The following is a 25341-nucleotide window of genomic DNA, read 5'->3' as shown; positions in this document are numbered from 1 at the left end:
ATAACTAGGTCTCGGAGGTGCATTATTTTGAATAGGGTTATTGTTTTTATAGGAGAAGTTCGGGTGATTCCTCCATCCAGGGTTATAGGTATTCGAGTATGGGTTCCCTTAGGTGTAGTTCACTTGCTCAGAGTGGGTTTCTTTTAATAGACTGCATTCTGCAGATTGGTGTCCTTTGGTTCCACATATCTCACAATCCGACGAAACTGCGGCTACAGTATTCGGGTTTATGCACATATGCTCGACCTTAAGGGCTAATGCGTCCATTTTAGCTTGCATCATGTCTATAGAGCTTAGTTCATGCACTCCTCCTTGGGCTTCCTTCTTCTCAACTGTCGCTCGTTCAACTCCCCATGATTGATAGTTTTGAGCCATATCTTCGATGAGGGCACTAGCTTCAGGATAAGGTTTGTTCATCAGAGCGCCGCCTGCGGCAGCGTCGATGGTCATTTTTGTGTTATAGTAAAGTCCATTATAGAAGGTTTGAATGATTAACCAATTTTCTAAACCATGATGTGGGCATGCTCGTAACAACTCTTTATATCTCTCCCAAGCTTCGAACAACGATTCTCCTTGGTTTTGGGTAAATCTAGTTATATGGTTTCGAAGAACGGCGGTCATACTCGGGGGAAAATATCTAGCAAGAAAAACTCTTCTAAGGTTATCCCAAGTCGTAATGGAATTGGGTGGAAGGGAATCTAACCATGATAGGGCTTTATCTCTGAGGGAAAAAGGAAATAATCTTAAACGTATTTCCTCAAGAGAAGCTCCATTGGTTTTAAAAGTGTCTGCTAATTGAAGAAATATTTTTAAATGTTGGTTTGGGTTCTTAGTAGCGAGACCTGCGAATTGTCTTTGTTGCACTAGTTACAACAGAGATGGTTTAAGTTCAAAATTATTAGCTGGGATGGTTGGGTTTACTATCCTAGAACTAGGTTCTTCATTAGACGGTTGAGCGAAATCCTTAAGAGGTCTTTGGTTTTGATCTTCGGCCATAGCTCTCTTAATTCTATGAAAGAATAAACGTGCGCGAGCGTAACGTTTAGGTTCTGCCAGAGGGTATACTAAGCTTAAACTTCCGGTGCTGCGAGTTCTTCGCATTGACTGGCGGGAAATAGCCTAAGTCTAAACGATATAACAACAGGGAAATGAAATTTGACGAAATTGGTCCCCGGCAACGGCGCCAAAAACTTGATGCGGTGTTTCGCAAGTATACGAACGCGTCAGAGTAATATAAAATATTGTCGAATCCACATAGACCAAGTGTCAATCTATCGTTATCTATTGTTATGGTGTTTATCAAAGGCAATCAAAATAAGTGTTTTTGGAGTGTGTAATGAAAAGTAAAGTGTTGAATAAAGATTAATTAATATAGACAGGGTCAAATGTAATTCACGTTATCAATTAATAATCCGAGTACTTGCTAATAGAGCTACTTATGGGCAGTGTTTCCTACTTTGAAAAGAACTAATTTAACAGGAACTGTCGCTTTCGCGTATTCAGAACCGAGTTGTACTCCCTAATCAAATCCTCTTATTGTTACTTATAAAAAGGCACGCATTGCGTTAGAGTAGTAAACCTATTTTTAAGAAATATAGTATCTTGACTAAGTTGAAAAGTATTATAACCTGGATTTCTTAACCAAAAGAGGTTCTCACGAACCAGACTCTAAACTTATAAACGCGTCCGAAAATAGTTTTAAAATCTCTTTTCTTCTTAAGTTAAAAACTCCTAATGAACTAAACAAAGCGCTTTCGCTGTTTTTGAAATAGTTAAAAACAATTAAGTTTAGATAGACGTTGGACGGCTTTCGATCTTACCCAATGGAATTGAAGTGCAGGAAAACATAAATTGAAAGTTAAAATAGCCCTTAAGTGTTTCTACAAACAATTGTACGGATTATCGGTTCAATTACGATCCTTACATTCTAACCTTATAAATTTAGTTAGACATGGTAAAGTAAAAGTACATTAATTTAAATAAAAGTAGTGCGAGTGCAGAAAGTAAATAAAAGTAGTGCGAGTGCTGGAAATAAATAATTTAAAGCGAGTGCGAGAAATAAATAATTTAAAGCGAGTGCGAGGAAATAAATAATTTAAAGCGAGTGCGAGGAAATAAATAATTTAAAGCGAGTGCGGGGAAATAAATAATTTAAAGCGAGTGCGAGGAAATAAATAATTTAAAGCGAGTGCGAGAAAATAAATAAGATAAAGACATGTAATAAAAACCTGCTCCAATCGGAGGGTTGAATAAACTGCAAAGCGGAAATGAAAATGGTGGCAGGATTAACTTCCTTCCAAAGTGCTCCAAACTCGATTACAGACTCTATCGCAGACTTGATTACACAATTGTGGTAACACTCCAATGCGAAGCGGTTACCACTTTATAATACTGAATATATGCCTAAGTGAAACAAAGTTTCCCTGAGTTTGCCTCTGCTCTAAGTTTGGATGATTGTAAAAGTGATTTCGGGTTTCTATTTATAAGCAAGTAAAAAGATGGAAATGACAAGGATGCCCTTCAACTTGAAAATGGGAGGGAAAACTTTTCCTCTTGTGGCGCCCGCCACAAGGCCATGGCGCCCGCCACAAGGCCAACCTGAGGCGCCTTAGTGGAAGTAGTGGGGAACATGGAAGTTGAGGGAAGTTGAGCTTGGACATGTCATGGCAGGGTCTATGGCGCCAGCCATGGGGTAGGCCACAAGTACAAAATGCTGAATTTTAGGGTTTTTAGCTCTTTTTCACTCCTTTTCTCGATCGAGGCTCCGATTAAAGTAAAAACCTGAAAACAAAGGAAAACATAGCAATAACACAACAAAATAACAATAAAACAACTAGAATGCATGTGAAATCGGAGTCGAAAATACGGTAATTTCAGTGTTGCCAACGTACCATCACAAAGGTAGGATCAAAACCTCGTAGTTCGGGGTAAAAATCTCAAAAGATTGGTGAATTGATTTGATCAAAAGCCTTAAGGTCTTTTGTTATCAAAGGGAGAAAACTCAACCTAAGCCAACAATCTACCATGTGAGGAGAGCTTCAACATACTAGTGAGGGGTTAACCCTATAATAAGTATGGAAGACCTATAGTCCAATCACTAAGGATAAGGTGAGGTTTACATCAACCACTATGATAACTCAAACCTATGGCTAATTTTTATGAAAAGTTTTAACAAAGGTGACCATTGGAGCCACAAAAACAACTCGAAGTGAGTTATATTTACAAGTTAAATGTATTTACAAAGTGAAGTCAAAGTTGGATTAAGGTTCATTCACAATGAGTATTAAAGAAAAGAGTTTGAAAAATAAAAGGCATAAGGTCTAGGTTTCTAATTTGAAACAAAGTCAAAATTTGCACATAAATGAGTTTGGCTTGGGTTAGAGTGGGGAGAAGAAGAGAAGGGCTAGTCCTAAAGCATACAAAGATAAGAGAAGAGATAAAACCCTTGGAGTTCCTTTTCTTGAAATCATAGAGATGATTCAAGATGCTCCTTTCCTTTGGACTTAGCAAACGACAAGCAATCACACAATTATATTCAAGCTCCTAGGATCTCCATTTTGCTTGTCTCTCTTAACTTGGCTACTCATGACAATGGTCCTTCTTACTATCTCAAGATAGAATCCCTATCACACAAGAGCAAACATGAAAAAGTTCACAACACAATAAGAGGAATGGACAAAGAATGAGTTTAGATTAGGAAGTCCTTTGAAGTCAACTTTAAGATTTAGCATTCTAAAGGCATGAGGCCTAGTTGCTCTTCAACAAGTTTAGCATTCTAAAGGGATGAGGCCTAGTTGCTCTTGAACTCCTTTAAGCATGGGTAAGGTCCTAATTATAAGTCCTTTCTCCTTTTTGCATTGGATTCACACAAACAAACACAAAGCAAACACGAGGCAACAATATATATATATATATATATATATATATATATATATATATATATATATATATATATATATATATATATATATATATATATATATATATATATATATATATATATATATATATATATATATATATATACAATATGAGCTCAAATGAGCAAAAGGAAAATGGCATAAACATAAAATATGTGCTCAAGTGAGCAAAAGGAAAAAGCAATATGAATAAATGAGCAAGAAAGTAAATTGCATTAAAGTAAACTGCAAGGAATTAAATGCTCAAATTAAAGTTAGTAGTTAGTATGGTTAATTTTAGTGTGTCATAAGACAATTTAGCGCTATGTTAAGCAATCCTAAGTGGACTAATGTAGTAGTCACACCTATCTGAGGCCGATCAATAAAGCTATAGGCAAATAAACACAAGTTAGAGATCATGACTAGTAAGCCAGGCTCCTACAACTTGCCATGCCAAAAGAAAAGAGGAAAGCCTTGTATGGACGTTAGGTTTTTTGCTTGACCAAGAAGCAACCTATCTTGGACACAAAGCAACTCAGTTGATCATGGATCAAGTTGAGTTTGATTTGGATCAAAGAAGGTTAAGATTCTCATATATCAAGACCAACCATAAGACATTAACTCATTGGCCAAAATAAAGAGAAGTGAGATGAAGATGAAATGAATAAAAGGAGAATTCAAATGTCAAATACAATTGGTAAAAAATGAATCAAATCATCATCAACCAATGTTAAACATAAGAGAAATGAAGATTAGAAGTCCACAAGTCAAACATATTTTTTTTGGTATTTTTGGAATCAAAATAAATGAAAAATGAAAATAGACAAAATATGGTCAAACCTCAAATTCAATTCAAATCAACTTCAACAAGTCCAATTAAATTCTCATAAGTCTAACATGGTCAAACAAGGTTTGACAAATTTTCTCAACAATTTTTGAAATCAGAAACTATTTTAAATTAATTAAAAACAATGAAAAATAACACAAATAAATTAAAATCTCAAATAAATCTCAAATCAATTAAGAAATTGATGAGACTCTTTTTCATCGACACATCATGATCCATATGTGTTAAGAAAATATTTTTGGATTTTTCAGATATCAAAAAGTATTTAAAATGAATTAAAAACTATTAAAAACAAAATAATTCACAAAAAATATTAAATGAAGTAACAAAAATAATTAAAAATCAAAATATGAAACTAGATTTTTCAAGAATTTTTTTGATGTTGGTCTCATATTTTTGTGACTACAAATAAAATATTTATAAATTTTGGAAAATAAAAGGAATTAAAAGAAATTAAAACAGAAAATAGAAAATTTCAAAAATCCAGGGCGCTTGGATGAGTTCATTAAATGACGTGGACCATATCCAAAGGCTTAGAGGCGCGGATACACCATGGTCCTTGGTCAAGCGTGCAACATGATGAATTAAAATAAGTCAGCGAAAGCAAAGGTCATGATTAAAACGTTTGAGGGAGATCCAAGGGATCTGAAGCATCCACGTGGGGATGGTGGTGGAAACCACCATCTTCTCCGGCCAGAGAACAAACTCCGGCCACCACGCGCAGGGTTTTCAACCTTAACCAAAATAAACAAGTCAGGCATCAAAATGAAGCTAGGGTGATGTACATCACCCCTGTAACCTTGGATCTTCCTCAATGTTTCTATTTAATGAGAAATCAGAGCTTGAAGATCAAGGTACACAAACTGAAATGTCTCAATTCATGAAATTAAGATCACCACTGGCTTGCCTCTTGCTCGAGGACTTCAGAAAACAGTTCAAACTCAAGCAATTCACATTACCTAACAAGATCTAGATCAAAATAGTTGAGTGATATACCTCTGAAATGTAGCTTTGAACAACACGATCTCTTTAAGCTTTTGATCCCAATTTGATCTGGAGATGTGATGAGGATGCAAGGCTAAGGAATTAAGACTTGAAGATCAACTAAGGATGTTGAAATTCAAGCTTGAAATTGAGAAATTGAAAACTGAAATTCCTTTGAGTGAGGTTGGGTTTCCAATTCAACAGAGTTTCAGATCACCTTGAGGTTCAATTTTGAATGGGGAACCACCTCTATTTATAGCTGAGCTTGGTGCAAAGAGGTGTTATGCTCGTGTGCATGAGAATTGGGTCCTCCATTCATGGGCCTGTACAGGCGCATGTGAGGCCGAAAAGTGAATGGAAATGCAAGTTAAGCTCATGTGGAAATGGTTTGGACGTGCAACTGGCTTGGCATTTGCTTGCACATCAAGTTACAAAGTGAATTGCATAATTGATCATAAACATTAAGCCCTTCGAAAATCACACATGGAAAATCCGAACATGGTCATGTGAGTAATGGTTCGAAAGCTCTCGTCATAAGGAACAAAATCTATGTTGAGCAAAAATCCATTTGGAGTTTTGAAAATCCATTTGTACAAAACATGTCTAGGTTTCCTTTGAATTTTTTTACCAAAAGTGATCAACTTCAAGCCCTTCTGTTTCAATGATGCAAACGTCAAATGGAAAAACCCCAAACATAAAAGTTGTAGATCTTTTCAAGATGATCCATTTGGAGTTAAATTTTGCATCATTTCGATTTTTAATGAGAAAGGTATGGGAACTTGAAGTTGGATATTTCTCAAATTCAATGGTTTTGGTCCAAAGTGACCTATAATGTTTTGTATTATCACATGTGTTTCGTTTAGGATTATTAAATTTTGTCCAAAATAAAATTTGAATTAGACATCTTAATATTTCCAATGCAATTGGTCTCACCTAAAAATCATGAAAAATAAGGATGTTAGGTCCTTGGGAAGTTGACCCAAAATTAGGGTTTTAATGAAAATGTCCTATAATGTTTTGGAATGAATAATGACATTCCAAGTTTCAAATGGATTTTTGATGAACATGAAAGGTGTTCATATGGTTCCTAAGAACATTGTTTTTCTTGGGATCATCTTCATATGACAAACAAATCAAAAGTTAGGTCTCAGGGATCCTCAATTTAGTCAGATGACTTGACTGGTCAACTTCTCAAGGCCAAACTTCAAATCTTGATGAATGAATGATTGGGGATACTCACATAGGCTCATATATGCATAAAATAGTGAATGTAAGAACTTCCCTTGATTGAATTTGAACATAGGTTGAGTTTGCTTCATGAGCAAGGCATAGTTGATGCACAGTTGAATTAGGGTTTCCTTGGGAAAGATTCCTGAAGCCCTTTGGGTTATCTTGATCAAATTGGAAAATTGAGATACTTGGGAGACATATATGATGATTAAGATTTTTGTGGATCATTTTCATGCTTCCTCTCATCTTCATCTGGCCATTTCATTAAGCTTAGGAGCCTCCTAGGAGCATTGTGGCACATGATCACTTGAGCTTCAAACAAAAAGAGTTAGTGACATATTTTTGTGCTTTTGGTTAGTAAACAAAATAAGAAAAGTAATAATATACAATTCGAGCATGCTTGGTGGTCTCAAACCACTCACACAAGTCCCAACCCTAGGGTAAGGAAGCCACACATGTTATGATCCTTGAGGCAATGCATTGAGCAAATGATATGATGCCATGAGGGATCTTAGGGTCAAAATTAGGGTCTTACAACCCTCATACATACTGATGTATATGGACTAATGAACATACCAGCCAGAGGAGGTTTTCAGTATTTCATCCCATTTACTGATGATTTCAGTAGATATGGTTATGTGTATTTAATGAAACACAAATCAAAGCCCTTTGAAAAGTTCAAAGAATTCAAGAATGAAGTACAAAACCAACTAGTTAAGAATATTAAAACACTTCTATCAGATCGAGGTGGTGAATATCTAAGCCTAGAGTTTGATGACCATCTGAAAGAGTGTGGGATTCTATCCCAACTTACTCCTCCTAGAACACCCCAATGGAACGGTGTATCTGAGAGAAGAAATCGAACCTTGTTAGACATGGTTCGATCCATGATGAGTCACGCCGATCTTCAAAACTCCTTTTCGGGACACACGTTATTGATAGTAGCTTACACACTTAATCGTGTTCCATCCAAAAAGGTTGAGAAGACACCATATGAGATATGGAGTGGTAAGAAACCACATATGTCTTATATGAAAATTTGGGGTTGCGAAGTTTATGTGAAATGAAAATTTCAACTAAGCTTGAGCCAAAATCTGACAAATATTTATTTGTGGGGTATCCTAAGGTAACAAAAGGGTATTACTTCTACAATCCTTATGAGGGAAATGTGTTTGTCGCTCGAACTGAAGTCTTCCTAGAAAAGAATTTTATTTCCAAAGGAATAAGTGGGAGGAAAGTAGATCTTGAGGAAATTCAAGAATTACAAAGAATTGATACACCTATGGTGGAATTAGAGCAGGAAACACAAGTAGTTATGGAAGAGCAGCCTGCTCAAGTAGAACAAGACCAACGTAGGTCAAGCAGGATACGTCACCTACCTGAGAGATATGGACATCTCATAACTAATCAAGGTGATGTATTACTCATGGATGAAGATGATCATATTACGTACCAAGAGGTCATAACTGGTTCTGAGTCTGAGAAGTGGCTAGAAGCCATGAATTCTGAAATGGATTCCATGTACACAAACTAGGTTTGACCTTGGTAAAGCCTCCTGTATGAGTTAACCCTATAGGATGCAAGCGGGTCTTCAAAAAGTAGACTGACATGGATGGTAAGGTACATACCTATAAGGCAAGACTAGTTGCAAAAGGATATAAACAAATTCATGGGGTTGACTATGATGAAACCTTTTTACTAGTTGCAATGCTTAAATCTGTTAGGATTTTACTTGCTATTGCAGCATATCATGATTCTGAAATATGGCAGATGGATGTCAAAACTGATTTCCGTAATGGGAATCTTCTTGAGGATGTGTACATGATACAGCCTGAAGGATTTGACATACCAGAAGAAGCCCAAAAGATATGCTAGTTATAGAGATCAATCTATGGATTCAAGAAAGCTTCCAGAAGTTGGAATCTTCTTTTTGATGAAACAGTAAAACAATATGGATTTATCAAGAATGAAGATGAGCCTTGTGTCTACAAGAAGGTTAGTGGGAGCATGATCGTCTTCCTGGTATTATATGTAGATGACATATTACTCATTGGAAACGATGTCCCTACCTTGCAACAAGTAAAGAATTGGTTGGGGAAATGCTTTTCTATAAAGGACCTAGGTGAAGTAGCCTATATATTCGGAATCAGGATCTATAGAGATAGATCACAAAAACTGCTTGGCCTAAGTTAGAGTACATACATAGACAAAGTGCTGAGACGTTTTAATATGCAGGATCCCAAGAAAGGATTCATACCTATGGAACATGGCCTGTGTCTATCAAAAACACAATCCCCTTCAACTAAGGAAGAAAGGGATCGCATGAATAAGAATCCATATGCATTTGCAATAGGATCTATTATGTATGCCATGTTATGTACTCGACCAGATGTCTTGTATGCTTTAAGTGCAATGAGTAGGTACCAATATGATCTCGATGATGCTCATTGGGTAGTTGTCAAGAATATCCTTAAGCTATGGAGCCTAGATTTAACCAACGATCCAAACATATACTTAGGCATTGTCACCTCATTCTAGAGATAATAGATAGAGGAGATGTGAAAATATGCAGAGTACCTACACTTGACAATATTGCTGACCCACTGACAAAGCCTCTTGCACAGCAGAAGCATGATGGTCATACTAGATCTATGGGCATTAGGGGTATACTTGATTGGCTCTAGTGTTAGTGGGAGATTGTTGGTGTATGCCCTAGAGGAGAATACTTTTGGTTCATGTATCGAATTATTTTTTAATAATAAAAGGCTTTTTTTATTATGTTTGTTTAATAAAGTCCCCTAGAATATCTAGTTCATTTAATGTATCAAGTGTGACTTAATCATGAGATCCCATTAAACATAAATACATTGTTATTAAATTATCAATAGTCGAGCTTTATTGTGAAGTGGGATAACATTAAAGCATTAAGACTATTATGTATATAGACTGATGATCACATCTCATGGATTATGGATAAGGAGTTATCAAGTCTTAAATATAGGTATGAATATTAGGAGTAATATTTATACTGGATTGACCCGCTATCAGAATACTACATAGAATGTTATGCAAAGTGTCATAAGTTATTCTCATGGTGATAGTGGTGTATATCACCCTTCGAACTGAAACCACTATGGACCCTAGATGTAGAGTCAAGTGCTTTATTACTGATCAAACATTGTCCATAACTGGATGACCATAAAGACAGTTGATGGGTACTCTATGAAGCATGTTGAGGGACATGAGTGACCTAGATGGAATTTTCGCATCCTGCGTAACAGGATAAATGTCCAAGGGCCCAATATTGAACTCGACAAAGATGACACGGTCTATGCCTTGTGTTCAATATAGACAAAATGCCAAAAAGGGTAATTGTACACACAAGTATTATCACAAAAAAGGGATTTGTCTGATCACATGACATTTCTTGTCTTGGGTAGCAGTGATATGTTGCTAGATACTGCTCATTGTTTATTATGTTAAATACGTGATTTAATATAATTGTCAATGTCGCGAAAACCTACAGAGTCACACACAAAAGAACGGATTGATGAGAGATAGAGTAAATAAGGAACACCGTAAGGTAAGGTTCACTTAAGTTAATTGTAGAACATCGTAAGGTACGGTGCATTTAAGTAGAATATGAAATATGGTAAGGTACCACACGTTTAAGTGAAATTTGGTATAGCATAAGATATGGGCCACATACACTTAAGTGGGCTTTTTAGCTTGCAGCCCACACAAGTGGTTCTATAAATAGAACCCTTGTGCAGAAGCATTTCATTAGATGAAATTTCGTTTCTCTCTCTATATCTCTCTCTCTCCCTCTCTCTCACCTAAAGCCTTGATTCCTAGCAGCTAGCACTGAGACTGAAGGAATATGTTCGTGTGGACTGAGTAGAGGCGTTGTCACCATTCAACACTCATGTTTACTCCTTAGATCTGCATCAAAGGTTTAAATGGCCACAAGAGGTAATGTTTTCTATCACTGATCATGCCCATTCGTAAGGATCACTAAAGGAGAAGTTTTTTTAATTTTCGCTGCATTTTGGATCGCAATTTTCCTTCACACCAAACCACTTTACATCCTTGTGTGCTCTCTCTCTTTCTCTCTCTCTCTCTCTCTCTCCCTCTCTTTCTCTCTCACTCATTCTTTCCCACTCACTCACTCATGTTTGCATTTAATTTTCTTAGGATATTGGATGGTTAGGTTTTCAATTCTTAGTGTAGTTGATCGTTTATTCAATTGGTAGCATTTATTACGTAAGGTTAGGTTTTGTTAGAATTGGTGCCTGATCGAGCTTTAGTGGGGATTAAATTATGAGAAATTGTTGAGGTTAGAATTCATTGATATTGAATCATTGTGTAAAGACACCTCATGAAATATACAGTTGAATCAATTGACTACCTTTCTTGTATCATCATAAAAACATCTTTGGTATTTGTGAATTGGTTAAGTGTTAACGTGATCAAGTTCCAACAAACGTATAATTTACACATTTTTGCTTTAAACCTTGCACGCATATTTTTGAAAAACCTATGATAATCCATTTTTTAAAATTGGTTAAATTTTTAAAAAAAATTAAAGGGTTCTACTCACCCCCCTCTAGAACATGTCATTACTCCATATTCTCACCCAACAATATCGCTAGAGGCCATGTCTTGCATGAGATAATCCATGTCTCCAATACTTTACATGACATGATTCTTACATCCACTTCAAGGAAGAACAAGGTAAACAACTTCATCAAAATGATGAGTCTAAAGGTGGTCTAGGTATCTACTTCCCATGTTACAGGTCAAGATGCAGGGTATAACATAAGTGAAAATATGGATAAGGATGAAAGTGAAGCAGAGGAAGATGTTAGTGGAAGTGAAGAAGAGTATGAATAATTCTCCTCTAGTGAATAAGAGAATTGAAGTTGTGGTTTAATGAAGTTTTTTGTTGGTTATTATTAATGTTGGTAATTTGTGCCCCTATGTGGGAGTTTTTGATTTTTTTTTTAATTTCCCTATGGGATGGATAATGGTTCATATTACCCTTTAATTGGTATGGGTCCATTTTGGTTTTCTTCTATGATTTGTGCCCATTCTAGGTTGTTCCTCTTTGGATATGTTTCTATTTGGATGGTTCTGTTTTGTTACACTTTACCCATTTCTAGGCAATAAGGGGGAGAATAACTTAATGATGTGATTAATATTATGATTAATGTTGGACATTTTATGCAAGACAAGTTTATGCAAATGCAAGTTCTTATATCCTTAGAATATTTTTGTTATTCTTTCTACAATGCATTTACATGTTATGTCTGTTTTCACTGCCTTATGATAATATTTGTATCATGTCATGAAGGTTTCTTGTAACATTGTGCTACATATCTTGCATGTTGTATTTTCCTAAAAATTGGATGAAGGGAGAGTTTGTTATTACATCTGATTGACCTCATTTTAATAAGCAACACGTGGAGCAAGATGTCATGACATTGTTTGAGATATTCTGTCTCTAGGAGGTCAAACTAGTAGGAAAAATGTAGAGCAAGATGTTCCATAGGTTGTGAGATATTCTGCCTCGCCCAAAACCCACTTTGCGCTGAGTTGATCTCGTGCCTTTAGAAGAATTATTTCCCTTTTTATTCAATCGTGCTTATTTGATTTATGCACTTTTTGGAATATGGAAATTTTTCTTAAAAGATCATTCTCCGAGAATAAAAGAGAACAAATTTGATGTATGAAGATTTATCAAATCAAAGATTGCAAATCAACTTAATGAAGAATTATTTCTTGTGCTTGTGGATTTGCTTCAACCGCACGAAAAGATACAAACCCTAGTGGCTCTTCCAGGTAGACTCTGCTACTATTTAAGAAGGGGATCTTCATGTAATGACTCATATCTTAAGAAAAAGGTAAGGCATGTTTAGTTGTGTTAAGTATTTTATTTTGTTTAAGTTGTGTATTGTTAAAACTTTATACACTAGTCATATTATAATATTGAAGAATAAAGATTGTTTGAGTTGTAATTCATTCCATCATTCATAAATTATTGTAACTGCGCAAAGAATTGGGAGAGTGTTTGAGAGAAAGTGAGAGGTCTCATATTCAGTGGGAGTCTTAAATAAGAATTCATAGGTATTAATAGTCAAAGAGACTTTGAAATAGATGGGTTCAACTAAGACCAATTTGTAACTTTTCTATTAAGAGTGAATTTCCTTTCTTAGGTTAATGCCCTTCATAAGAGTGACTTTGCATCGATCTGGGTTAACAATTTTGTGTTTCCTTTTACATATATTCGTAATTGACCTATTACTATATTAATCTTGTCATACACATTGTTACAATATTGTGTCTAACATCTTTCTATTTCAATGAATAGAATTTCAAATACATCGTTGGACTCTTAGAGATAGATCGTTGTCACCTTATCAAGAAATACATTGTTGGACCCTCAAATAGGGATCCTTTGCGCCCTATCAAGAAATGCATTATTTGACGCTCATAGAGGGATCCTTTCTGCTTATCAGGCAAAACGTTTTTAGAACCTCACAAAGGGATCCTTGTTGCCTTATCATGCAATACATTTTTGGACCCTCACAAGGGATCCTTGTCGCCTTATCATGTAATACATTGTTGGACCCTCATAGAGATATCATTAACACCTTATTAGGTAATACATTGTTTAATCCTCACCGTGGGATCCTTGTTGCCTTATCCTGTTATTAATACCCGACCTCATTAGGGAGTCGTCCTCACATCAATAGTCTGTTCATTTAACGCTTAATGAGAGACACACCCTCATACTATGTGTTGATACTACAAACAATAAAATTCAAGAAACAAAGCACCTAAAAGCATCAAATTTTACATAAATAAATTCAGAATGACATAATTACAAACAGACACTACTTCAAAAACAAATGCGTACTTGCTAAAAAAGTACAATGACAGTAGCCATATATACGGAGAGTTGTTTATGATGTTTAGGATTGTTGATGATATTTAGAGTTAGCTCACGCAAAGTTATGAGAAGCTCTGTATATGTGGTTTATGGGTGAAAAATGATTCTTTCCTCCTTAGTCCTAAGGTTGAGGTATTTATAGAGGCTCCCCGAGAATGGGTTAAAGAATGGTTACCTATATAAATTTGGCGAATGACAACTGAAATCCAGGCGACCTCATAGCCCATGTCTTTATAGGGAAACACATTTCTAGCCATTGTATTTTTTCTTCCTTACATGGTTTCTTCATACTTAAGGCCCAATTCAATTATAATGGTACAAAATCCTTCAAGCCCAAGAGCTTGTAAAGGACAAGGTTATTTAGTTTAATCGCTTACAATATTTACATTTGAAATTATGGTATGCAAATCCCAGATGTCGTATACGATGTCACGACACCAAGGTCAACATATTATCCTACCACAAACAATATCAGTGTTTAAGTAAGTAGCACGAAGTAAATAACGCACATAGTTGTTAACCCAATTCGATGCAACATCACCTACATTTGGGGGCATCCAAGTCGGGAACGAAATCCACTATAACAGAATTAGTTTGAAGTTTTGAACAACCTTAGGTCTTAAAAACTTCTCACCTAATCTCTAATATTGGAAGTTTCTATCTAAGACTCTCCTAGATATGATACCCCTCTCACTTCCCTTCAATTACAGTAAACAAAGGACACAAACCAGAATCTACTCTTGCTTAAAAGCTCATGAGTGATTTACAATTATAACTCAATAACACAAGTCCAATTTGAGTATTGAAGAGATACTCGATTGGCTCACAAATAACAAATACCACAAAACCCTAACAAGGACAATTTCCATCACTGCTTCGTTGCATTCTTAGGTTTAGAAACGATCTTTAAAAAGCCCTAGAAAAACATAGGCTTCAGGCTTGATCACCAGCAGATCCAGGATTGTTGCACAATCTTCTGCAAAATTAGTTCCAATCATATCAGATGTTTCCTTAAATGTTTTGGCGTCCATTATCCACAATCTTCTATAGAATCAAATCTATTCATGTTAGAAGTTTCTATAAAAGTTTTGACATCTGCATAATCAAATCTATTCGTGTCATAAGTTTCTGTAAATGTTTTGTAGAATAAAATCCGATCATATCAGAAGTTTCTGTAAACATTTTGACATCTGCACAATACGTGAAACACATCTACAAATAATCTTCAAAAGTTTCCGTAAATCTTTAGAGACACTTCAGAAGTTTTTGTAAATCTTCAGAAGTTTTTGTAAAGCTTCAGAAAAACTGAAATATGGCACACTATGATGTTGTACCAACATGTCAGGACATCTTGTCCAACATATTTCTAGAATACATGTTTTCCCAAAATACAGCCAATCACTACACACCAGACTTAATAATCCTCGTTTTAGCAAATTTTGGCCAAAACAACCTTTGCATAGCCCAACTAGAAAGAGGGTAAAGATCACAACAATAAAGAGAAATATAAACAACACACAAGCATAAGAAAACATTATATTCTCCAAAACAAAAACAAAAAACAATAGTGGCATGCACAACAGAGAAACCTAGCCTCACAACAGAGAAAAACAAACTCTCACACCGGAAGTCAAGACATTTGATTTGACTTCATCATAAACAAACACATGAACTAGCATATCATCATTAAGCTAGAAAGAAAATTCCCCCCTTAATAGTAGGACATTGGCAAGAGCTTCTCCCTCTCCATAAGTACTCCCCCTCAAGGGGCAGAATACCACAACATCCATTACTCCCCATATTTAGCCAAAAGATTGACACACATCAATGTTAAGCAAGTCAAAATAGATGTAACAGAGCAATCAAATAGTTAAGTTACAGACCAAGAAAACACAAAGTGCATAAATATTCAGGGCATAAACCACATATAGAAAAAAAAAACAGCCAGAAGCACAAAAAAAATCCACAGAAGACACAAATAACTTCAGTCTTTATCACCGCTGGTTGTATCTTCATCATCACTCGCATCATAACCTTCTTTATTAGCATCTTCTTCACCAGTATTATCACCTTTCATATTTCCTTCTTTTACAGACAAATCCTTTATCAGGAATTCAAGCCAGCTCTTCCTTTCAGTACATATTTTGATAGTTTCATCCAAGGTTTTGCAGGTATCTTTTAGTTCAGTAATGATTCCTATCCTAGTAGTAGACCTGATAGGTTTCTGGCCAGATGTCATGACAATATCTGAAACAGGTTTCCCCGTGAAAAGCCTATTATGAAATGACAGAGGGGAATCTCTTTTACATGCACCATCAGAACTGAGCAAAATACTTGGGTGTTGACTCAGTATAATACTACAAATTAATGAGGGAAAGTCTATAGGCATCTTTAGAGCAAAGGAGGCAGCATGTTTGTTCAATGACATAAGATCCAAAGTCAAAATTTGTTTTGGTCCCTACAATATAGATAAACTTACCCAATCCTGTAGCAATGTTGGAAGTATAATTACTTTTCACCCAGTAGCAACTCCAATTATGTGCAGTATTGCATACTTCACACTCAAGCAACCTGCCGACAACTTCCCTTTTTTGGGTTATTCCTTTACTTGCTTTGTTGTAATTTCTCTACAAATGACATTGTTAGAAACTTCCACTTCAACTTTCACTTCTTCACTTTTTCCCAAAAACCTGTTTATGACTCCAGGAGAGAATTCCACACATCTTCCTATGACATACACCTTTCTAAACTCCTCATTTCTCTTGTTATCACACTCCTTATATATATTCATAATGAATTATTTAACAAGAATTTCATAACACTTTCCAAATCCCGTCACACTTTTCATCAATCCAGCTTCTTGAATCAGACCCATCACTTCTTTGCACTCAAAAGAATCTCTGCCAAATTCTCTTTACAAAGCCAGCCTTCTTTGGTAAATGAATTTCCATTTTTCTATATTCTCCACAGAGTGAAATGATATGTTTTCAATTGGAACATCAGGAGTGTTTGTTGGAATCTTCTTCCCTAAAGCATGCTTTCTTGTAGCAGTAGCGATGTCTTAAACATCATGTTCGACATCACAGTCAGACTCATTAGAATCCGATAGGACTTCATTCCTTTTCAGTGTTCTCTTCTTGGTGATAGGAGTAACAACCTTGCTCCACCATTTTGTAGTGCCAACACTAGTACTTCTCTTGAGAGATTTGGAGGGCTTGCTAGAGGACTCAACCGCTTTCCCTTTCCTGCTCTTTAACCTTTTCATTATTTCTGGAGCCAATCTCTTACCAATGGGCTCATCATCCGAGTCCAGATTATCTACATTCACAATGTCTGTAGACCGATCCTTCTTCTCACTAGAGTTTTCTTCTTTATCCGACAAATCATCATACATGCCATCAGAATCATCTTTTTCTTCTGATTTTTCAGGGAATTAGGTAGACGCATTTCCATAAGATTTATCAAGAGGGGTTTCACTAGGGTTATTAGTTTGGGCCAGGATGTGGATAAATCTGGCATAATACCAATCTTAGGTTCAATACCCAATACTTGAGAAATCAACACACGAATATTTTCATCATTATTGTCTCTTTCAACAACAATCATACTAGATTTACTCAGAGTGGTTGCAGATCTAGGTTTATTAGTGTTTTTAGAGGTTTCAACATTTCCCATAACTTCTGGAACAAAAAAACTTTTTGAAGAAGCATCAACATTTTGTTCGACATTAATAAGATCAAGGTACAGGTTAGTCATCGAAATAGGTTTGACAACAGTAGAGGGTTCAAGACTTCTTACATCACTAGCAGCCATAGATGGATATGTAACAGTACTTACTTTAGAGGGCTTGCCCTTTCTCAAAGTAGTTGTTCTATGCTTCCTTATAGGGGTTTCATGGCTTAGAACCATATAGATAAAGGAACATCATCAGTAATAACTTCAGAATGATCCACATCTGTATCGACATTCCTAAGGTTCAATTGTTCTTTGGTGCGCTTGTTGGGAGTTGAGATAGAAGGTTGAGATATTTTGGAATTTTGAATTTGAGAAATCAAAGAGAAAGTAGTGACATGGAGGTAACCGGGAGTGAAGTTCAAAGATAATGTAGTGAGAATGATGAGGGTAGCGTGAACGATATTGATGGAGTAGGTACCATGGAATTTTGGGAAAATAAGAAAAGTTTGTAATGATTCTCCTTGAGTTTTGTGCATCATTAAATACAGGGAAGATAAAATTTGATTTGCATGCCTCCATATAAGTAATTGCTATAATTCTTAAAGCATGCAAATACCCAATTTGCCCCTTAACTTCTCAAACTGATTTGCATCCAATGCTTTAGTCAAAATATCTTCTAGTTGCTTCTTAGTGGCTACATGCTCAAGAGTAACAATTTTGTGTTCAATAAGATCTCTAATAAAATGATGACACATATTAATATGCTTAGTTAAGCTGTGTTGAATGGGATTATTAGATATGTTGATAGCACTTAAATTGTCACAATATAATGTCATGACATCTTGCTGGACATTATATTCCTCTAGCCTTTGTTTCATCCAAATTAACTGAGAGCAACTACTTCCTGCTGCAATTTATTCAGCCTCAACCATTGACAATGACACACTATTTTTCTTCTTGCTGAACCATGATATACGATTATTTTCCAAGAAGAAACATCCTCCAGAAGTGCTCTTTCTATCATTAGCACTACATGCTCAATCTACATAACAGTATCCTATAAGCATTGAATTTTCATTGAGAGTATAATATTCCATAGTCACTAGTCCCATTGATGTATTTCAGAATCCTTTTCACTTGAGTAATATGACTCATTTTAGATTCAGACTGATATCTTGCACACACTCCTACATCAAATGTAATGTCAGGTGTGCTAGCTGTAAGATACATCAAACTTCCAATCATACTCCTCTACAGACTTTGATCCACGTCTACACCTTTTTCATCTTTAGTTAACTTCAAGTGGGTTGGTGCAGGTGTCCTTTTGTGACTTGCATTTTCCATGCCAAACTTATTTATTATACTCTTAGCATACTTTATTTAAGAGATAAAAATAATATCACCCATTTGTTTGACTTGAAGACCAAGAAAGTAAGTCAATTCACCAATAAGACTCATCTCAAATTCAGATTGCATCTGTTTGAAAAAATGTTGGACCACCTGATTCGACATCCCTCCAAATGGACTTTAATAAACATATATTGAGCTATCATGAGTTTTCCATGCTCTTATTTGACAAACAAGGTTTTATCTGTTCCTCCATTCCTGTAGCCATTGTTGATAAGGAACTCAATTAGCCTTTCATACTAAGCCATGTGTTCTTGCTTTAATCCATAGAGAGCTTTCCTTAGTTTGTAAACATGATCTGGAAAGTTAGGATCTATGAATCCCTTGGGTGGTTCAACATACACTTCTTCATTCAAGTACCCATTTAATAAGGCACTTTTTACATCCATCTGAAGTAGTTTAAATTTGAGCAAACAAGCCATTCCTAAAATCAATCTTATGGACTCAAAACGAGCAACGGGAGCAAAAGTCTCATCAAAGTCAACCCCTTCAGTTTGAGTGTATCCTTGTGCAACAGGTCTAGCCTTGTTTCTGGTCATAATTCCCTTTTCATCAAATTTATTCTTATAGATCCATTTTGTCCCAATAACATTTATCCCTCCAGGAAAAGGAACTAGATCCTATACTTCATTCCTTATAAACTACCGTAGTTCTTCTTGAATAACATTTACCCAAAATTTATCAGTCAAGACATCCTTCAAATTTTTAGGTTCAAACTTTGAGACAAAGCAAGCATTTGATATCACATATTTGGATCTAGTAGTGATCCCTTCATTAGGATTTTCAATAATAAGTTCTTTGGGATGATCTTTCTGAATTCTACTAGAGGGGCCTTTGTTAGCTTGATGATTGTATGGTTCAGTATCTACTGGTTCACCATTTAACCCAATAACTCCCTCATTTTCAGAAGTATCAGTCTGCTAATCTGATGTTCCAACATCTTCCTCAACACCATTTCCTTTCTCCATGATTGTATCCTCCACTACAACATTAATGGATTCCATTATGACTTTGGTCCTTAAGTTGAAGACCCTTTAAGCTTTGTTGTTTATAGAGTAACCCGTAAATATTCCTTCATCGCTCTTGGGATCCATTTTTCTTCTTTGCTCTCGATCAACCAAGATGTAACATTTACTTCCAAACACATGAAAGTATTTGACAGTAGGCTTCCTCCCTTTCCATAATTCTAGAGAGTAGCTAAATTACCAGTTCTCAAAGTGACCTTATTATGAATATAGCAGGCAATGTTCATTGCTTCAACCCAAAAATGGTAGGGAAGATTCTTAGCATGAAGCATGACTCTAGCTTAGTCTTGAAGAGTCCTACTCTTGTGCTCAACAACTCCATTTTACTGAGGGGTGATGGGAGAAGAGAACTCATGGCCAATACCTCTAGAGGAGAAAAATTCAAAAAAAAAAAAATTTTCAAATTCCTTGTCATGGTCACTTTTAATCCTGACGATTCCACTTTCTTTTTCTCTTTGAAGCCTTTGACATAAATCTTTGAAGACGTCAAAGACATCTGATTTTTCCTTGATGAATTTTACCCAAGTGAATCTTGAAAACTCATCAACGACAAGATAAGCATATCTTTTCCCACCAAGGCTCTCGACCTGCATGGACCCATTAAATCCATATAAAGAAGTTCCAGAACCTTTGAAGTGGTCTGATGTTACAACTTTGAGTGTGACATCTTGGTTTACTTCCCAATCTGACACTCACCACAAATTTTACCTTCCTCAATCTTGATGGCTTCTTTAGATGCAATCTTCTTCATGCCTTTTAAATGTAAATGTCAAGGTTTTTGGTGCCACAGTTTGACGTCATTTTCTTTGGACAACAAGCATGTGGAAGAACTATTAATTTCTTGAGATGTCCATAAGTAACAATTGTCCTTAGACCTGTCTCCCCTCATTAGAACTTCATTCTCCTTATTAGTGACCAAACATTCAGACTTAGTGAAGTAAACTTCAAGAACTTGATCATATAACTGACTGATACTAATCATATTAGTAGTTAGACCTTTTACCAATAGAACATCATCAAGACTGGGGAATCCTGTACAAGCTAGTCTTCCAACTCCTTTAATTTCACCTTTATCCCCATCACCAAAAGTCACAAAACCGGTGGAGTAAAACTTGATTTCCACCAAGAACTTCTTGATCCATGTCATATGTCTAGAGCATCCACTGTCAAAGTACCACTCTTCTCTACTTGAAGCTCTAAGAGAGGTGTGCGCTAGAAGGCTAGTGATGATATGCTTGGGTATCCATTCCCTTCTAGTTTTAATTTCCCATATATTAGCCCCAGGCTGAGTTGGATGCCTTGGATAACCATATAGTTTGAAGCAGAAGGGCTTTATATGACCAAATTTTCAATAATAATGACATCTCTAGCGCAATATCTTGCCTCTAGTTTGAGTATTTTAACGTCTGGCACGATGTTGAGGCATATCGTAAGACATTATAGGCTCAGGATCATTTTTTGAAAGAAAAAAGTTTATCACAGGTCTTTCTCCTTGTTTGTTTAAAGATTGATAATTAAAGCCTATCCTTCTCAGGTCTCCAACCACTTTCCCAATTTGCAGAACTTCATCTAACACATCAGAGTCATTGTTTAACATTCTTACGGACTTTGTCATGTTATCAAGTTTGTAATTCAACAGAGTCACCTCATCTTGAAGATCCGAGATGGTAGACAAATATTTTTCTTTTTCAGCCTGCAGTTGAGATATAATTTTCTTTTGTTTTTCTCCCAGCTGACAAACTTCTTCACTTCTAATGCACCATTATTTTTAAGAGGCAGCTAGTTCATCATAAGATACTTCTTCATCATAAGAATCTTCATCAAACTCATATCTTTCAGTTACAGCAGTTACATGTTTTGTAACTTCATCCTCAGGTTCACTTTCAGAGTTATCATCATCAGACCAAGAAATAGACAACCCCCTTTTTTGTTTCTTGAGATATGTAGGGAATTCATCTCTAATGTGTCTAAATCCTTCACATCCATGACCCTTGATGCCTTTACCTTGATTGGAATTCTCTTCTGTTCTTGTTCTTATCTGAAAGTCATTGTTATTCCTGATGTCAGATGGGATGCTCTTGACATTTCATCTTGATTTTCTGTCCATTCTCTTCAGCACCTTGTTGAATTGTGTGCCAAGTAGTACAATAGCATTAGTCATTCCTTCATCAGTTTCCAAGTCACATTGGTCTTCGTCATCTCCAGTGTTGGATACAAAGGCTATGCTTTTGTTGTTTTTTCATATCTGTCACTAATACTCAATTCAAAATTTTGGAGTGATCCAACAAGTTCATCTACTCTCATGTTGCTGATATCTAGGGCTTCTTCAAATGTTGTGATCCAACAAGTTTAGGTAAAGACCTGAGAATTTTTATAACCAACTTTTCTTCTGACATCTTCTCTCACAAGGCACTAGATGAGTTTTCTATTTCAAGGATATTCATGTGAAAACCATGAATACTCTCATCATCTTTCATCTTTAGATTCTCAAATCTGGTAGTAAGGAGTCAAAGTCTAGACATTTTCACTTAAGATGTGTCTTCAAGAGTGGCTCTGAGAGTTTCCCATGAATCTTTGGCCATAATACATGTGTTTATTAACCCGGATATGTTTTTGTCGACTCCATTAAATAGAGCATTCAAAGCTTTGGAGTTTCCAAGATCCATTTCATCTTCTTCCTTAAACCAATCCTCTTCAGGATTCAAGTCAGCAGTAGCCTTCCCATGTTTTCCCTTCACGATAGGATGTTCCCAAGCCTTGATGACGGCTTTCCAAGTCTTACTATCCATAGATTTTAGGAGTTCCACCATATGTTCCTTCCAATAATCATAGTTGGTGCTATCTAAATTGGGAGTTTGTTAATAAATCCTCCTTCTTTGTCCATGGTACGAAAAATTATCTTCCCCAGATCTCACCCAGAACCAGAGCAGGATTCCTTCTCTGATACAAATTGAAATTCTGGTATACAGATCCCAGACATTGTATATGATGTCACGACACCATGGTCAACATATTATCACACCACAAACAATATCAGTGTTTAAGTAAGTACCACGAAGTAAATAACACAAATAGTTGTTAACCTTGTTCGGTGCAACGTCACCTACATATGGGGGCATCCAAGCTAGGAAGGAAATCCACTATAACAGAATTATTTCGAAGTTCTGAACAACCTCAGTTTTTACAAACTTCTCACCTAATCTCTACCCGTGGAAGGTTCTATCTAAGACTCTCCTAGATATGAAACCCCTTTCATATCCTTTCAATCATACAATAATGACAATGACTTCTTACAGTAAACAAAGGACACAAACAAGAATCCACTCTTTCTTAAAAGCTCATGAGTGATTCACAAATACAACTCAATAACACAAGTCCATGTCAAGTATCAAAGAGATACTCTAATGGCTACAAATAACAAAGACCACTAAACCCTAACGAGGATAATTTCCTGTGGTGCTTCGTTGCATTCTTAGATTTAGAAACGATTTTTAAATATCCCTAGAAAAGCACGGGCTTCAAGCTTGATTTAGAAACAATTTAGAAACGATCATTCTGCACAATCTTCTGCATAATCAAATCTATTTATGTTAGAAGTTTCTGTAAATGTTTTGACATCTGCACAATATTCTGCAGAATCAAATCTATTCAAGTCAGAAATTTCTGTAAATTTTTTGACATCTACACAATACGTGAAACACATCTATAAATAATATTCATAAGTTTTCGTAACTCTTCATAGACACTTCAGATGTTTCCGAAAATCATCAAAGACACTTCAAGAGTTTCCTAAATCTTCAGAAGTTTCTGTAAAGCTTTAGCAAAAATGAAACATGGCACACTGCTATGTTGTACCAACATGTTAGGACATCTTGTCCAACATCTGGCTAGAATACATGTTTTCCCAAAATGCAGCCAATCACTATACACCATATTTAACAACATTTAACAAAACATCCAAATATATTTTTTATTCAACCCTGGGGAAAGTACCTTAAAACAGAGCTTGGGGAAAGTCCCTCAAGAAGAGCTTGGGGAGAGTCACTCAAACAGAGCTTGGGTCGAGTCCCACAAGCATCACAGACAAATACACATGCATCATTAAATGTAGCTAATGTTTGGTTTGTCTTTGGAAGTTAAATAGTTCTAGGTGCCATCACATATCAGAGATATGGGGAATCTTTTAGAAACGTTAGGTGTACCAGGTGAGAGGTTACTCACTATCTACTAGGTGTAGCTTTCAAATCCCTATAAAGAGGGGTTTAGTTTCTAATCTTTCATTTTTAGGATACTGTCTCTTCCACACTCTCATTTGGACCTTCATAAATATCAAAGCAAACTCACTTTCGAACTTCACCAAGTTCAACTCTCATTCCTTCATTCACACTATAAGACCCCAGTTTTGAACTTAAGATCCCTCATGTTATCTCATCATTTGCATTGGCTTTGGGATCACACATTGGCATCCTCCTTACCACTCATTCATTGGGTTTGCATTGGGAGAGATAACCAAGCATATTTGATTATATCATACTTTATTTTTTTGTTTAATAACCAAAATACCAAAAAAATATGTCTATGTATAGCTTTGTTTCTTTTGTAGGTAGTGTGTACATCCACTTATGCCCTATCAAGCTCTCAACTAGGGTTTAAGACTCTTAATGCAAGAAGATCAGTCAAGGAATGGTCCACATTGGTTATAAGCATCATATATGGATCCCCATGTTCATAATTTATCATTTTGATCAAGAATTCATCAAGAGTTTGAAGCTTGTTTATTTTGGAACCCCTAATTCATCTAGATATCTTGTGTAATTTCCTCAGCAAGTTTCTTCATTATTTGGTCAAATATATTAAGGTATACTTAATGGTATATCTTCTCAAGCATATATGATCTTCCATGAGTCCTAAAGATCAATATAACCTCATGTTTGCAAGTTGGTTCGAAGAAGTTGACTAGAGAAAGTCAACTAGTCAAAACTGGGATTCCCTAGACCCTATCTCCTATACTTTATGTCATATAAAAATTATTCCAAGAGAAACGTTACTCTTTATGACATTCCAAACAACTTTCATATTGTCATCAAGAGCTAATTTTGTTTGGAAAGTCAATTTTTATGGTGAAAGATTATAGGTCATTTTGTATATGCGCTAGTTAAGAAGTCAACTTCCAAGGACCATAACTTGCTCAATGTTTATGATATAAACACCATCCAAGTTTCATGATCAATTTCAAGATGTCTTCTCCAGCTTTTGTTCTTTTAGAAATGTCAAAGTCTACTAGCAAGGACTTGTGCCAAGAGGAAACATTATAGGTCATTT

General features: G+C 35.8%; 1 non-coding gene across 1 annotated transcript; it reads left to right on the top strand.

The window, feature by feature from the left end:
* Positions 1-505: 505 nt before the first annotated feature.
* On the top strand, positions 506-612 carry LOC127133246 (small nucleolar RNA R71). Its single transcript, XR_007807234.1, has one exon. It is a non-coding gene; the product is annotated as a small nucleolar RNA R71 (small nucleolar RNA).
* The last annotated feature ends 24729 nt before the right edge of the window (positions 613-25341 follow it).

This window comes from Lathyrus oleraceus, chromosome 3 (genome assembly GCF_024323335.1).
Source record: "Lathyrus oleraceus cultivar Zhongwan6 chromosome 3, CAAS_Psat_ZW6_1.0, whole genome shotgun sequence".
NCBI classification, from domain to species: Eukaryota; Viridiplantae; Streptophyta; class Magnoliopsida; order Fabales; family Fabaceae; genus Lathyrus; species Lathyrus oleraceus.
Note: the sequence above shows the minus strand (reverse complement) of the source record. Positions and strands in the feature narration are given on the sequence as shown.